Below are 2,555 nucleotides of genomic sequence, written 5' to 3'. Positions count from 1 at the left end.
ATTTTGAAAACTTACGACCCCGTCGGAAATCTCAGAATATGCACCAGGTTTTCAGCTACTGACCTGAATCGTCCTTGCAAGACGTTTTATCGACATTAGTAAGGGCATTCCCATAGTCCAAAAGGAAATATTCCTATGTTGTTTTTGAACTTTCGGGGGGAAAGCTTGATTTGTTTCAATTCTAATTGCTGATCAAGGATGCGAAAAGCAAGGGGAAATGGGGAAAAAGACCGGCGAACGAAAACAAACAACAGTAGAAAATCAGAAATAGCATACAGAAAAAATAAAAAATAAATAAATATCAAGTTCCATCACATCCATTCATGCCATTAAGGTTCAAGTGTTGTTCCTTTGAAAAAGAGTACAAACTAAACTTGGAAATGAGCGCTCATTTTTTTTTATTCAAAGCTGAATACAAAAGGGTAAATATAAAAAATCACCAACTAAGTAAGAATTTGGTGTACAAAAAGATAAATGTAAAAATAATCAAAGTGAGTGTTTGGTATATGAAATATCACTCAATCTTGAGTCTTGAGAACACGCCACATGTAACATCAGTAACCTACAAAAGAAAAATAACGGTCATTTTGAATATTCATTTCATGTTTTTATTGCTGTTTAGGAGGGGGGGGGGTAACTTTTTGACAAGAACGATGGCCTACTGGGGTGGGGGAGGGGGAATTAAAGTTAAAACCTAGGGAAAACATATTTTTGTTTCTTTGGCATTGTGTTCACGGTGTGATCCTTAGATAGTTTTTTTTTTAATTGGTTGGATAGAATTGCACCGCGTAAACGTCCGAAAAAATATATGTTCCGATAAACTAAACTACCAGCTAAACTCTCCTTGCTACAGAAAAAAAAAAACTAAAAACGTCCTGCTCACAAAATCCTTACTTATCGTTTAACCCTTGAATAGGGTGTCATTCCTTGGGTTTGGGCACTGAAAGGGTATCTCAATTTTCGTTCTTCTATCTTTAAATAGGGTCAGGGTTTGAGAACCTTAAGGGCACCTCTTATGGTTCAATTTTACCCTTTGTACAATTTGGTATTTTCCTTTGTTCTGGTGTATGGTAATATACGATAATGAATATAAAACAAAGGGAAATACCAGATTGTACTAAAGGTTAAATTAAACCTCAACACACACACCTTGACTAAATTTGAAAGCGATAAATGATCATCGCAGTGAATTTCCAGGGCTTCAACGGGATCCTGCTGAAGCCCTGAATTTGTTTCAGGCTTCTTTATTCCAATTGCTTCAATTGGAATTTCACTGCGATGATCATTTATCACTTTCATATACATCTGCAGTTCATATATGAATCATTCATATACATTACATCATTTGATTAAATTTCCAGAAGTACCAGCTCCCCCCCAGAATTTTCAGGTCTTTCAGAAACAAGATTTGCAGTAAAGTCAGCAGTCAAAGTGACGTTTTTCATTGACGTGGGCGTAAAATAGATTTTCCATTTTCGCTAATGAAAATTTAAGTTTAATATGTGGTCTTCTAGTCATGGAGCTCGGCTTAAATTAAATACATAGCTGAAGGAAAAAAAGACTTGCCCCCCCCCCCCCCCCTCCCTTCTAATTATGGCAACCTAAAGAGTTACCTACAAATTACAAATAAACTACTTATTAAAAATTACAAACATAAAAAGGTTGGAGAGAGAGTACAAAGAGTAAAACCTGCAACCTCCACAGTAACAAAGGCAGTGAAACCATACCTGGATGTCATTTTGGTCGTGCAATCAGCGACGAACTAATTGCAGCATTCGTAACATGGTGTTTTGCGGCACGCTTGAAGGCAATACGAATCACAATTTATCCTGCGGAATTTCTCGTCTGGCACTCCTTGGTCATCTACCATAAATGGCTGACGCCCTTTTGTGTAAAAAAAAATCATTTTACATCTTTTGTTCAATTTGTAAGTTTCGTTATAAAATATGAGGCTTACAATCAGCTTCATCCTTTTGGTTATTCTAGGGGAACTTAAGTCATCTTGAAAATATTAGGGTTTTTTGTCCATTTCTCTAATTTGCGAGCAGTAGTTACTTTTTCAAAAATCGTAGCTAGCATTTTCCTGTACTCAAAAAAACATCTCCACCTTTCCGAAAACAAAACTCATTATATTTTTGTCATATCACGAACGTTTGAGGTGACATTTCACTAAAGAAAATCTAAGGGGAATAAAAGGCCTTCGAAATGATCCGTTAGGTGCCTTTGTTGTAAGCGTGATTTGTTGGTTGTCAAGTACAATCGGTGGTTACTAATTTAATACTTATAAATGATTGATCTGTGAGCGATTTTTCAACGCTGATATTTCGACTTTAAGGGCTACGTTTCATAAACTTACTTTCCAACATTCCCAGTTTTCCTCTCATCCGTTGCCCCCGGTCACGAAGGTCTTTGGACGACACCGCGACGATCAACAGAGCAAGCAGAACAACGCAAACAGTCTTCAGATAAATGACAGCAGAGAACAAAGCGTAGTAGAACAACTGATCTAAAAAAAGACAAGCCAAAATAATAAACAACTCAATTCTTTATTTACT

General features: G+C 36.5%; 1 long non-coding RNA gene across 1 annotated transcript; it reads right to left on the bottom strand.

Moving 5' to 3' along the window:
- Positions 1 to 300: 300 nt before the first annotated feature.
- LOC144648460 (uncharacterized) lies at positions 301 to 2,555 on the bottom strand. The gene is made up of 3 exons (XR_013569699.1): positions 2,357 to 2,555; positions 1,728 to 1,884; positions 301 to 562 (listed from the first exon to the last, which is right to left on the bottom strand). It is a non-coding gene; the product is annotated as an uncharacterized LOC144648460 (long non-coding RNA).

The sequence above is a fragment of the Oculina patagonica genome, chromosome 1, assembly GCF_052425735.1.
Source record: "Oculina patagonica isolate OP01 chromosome 1, crgOcupat, whole genome shotgun sequence".
Taxonomy (NCBI): domain Eukaryota; kingdom Metazoa; phylum Cnidaria; class Anthozoa; order Scleractinia; family Oculinidae; genus Oculina; species Oculina patagonica.
Note: the sequence above shows the minus strand (reverse complement) of the source record. Positions and strands in the feature narration are given on the sequence as shown.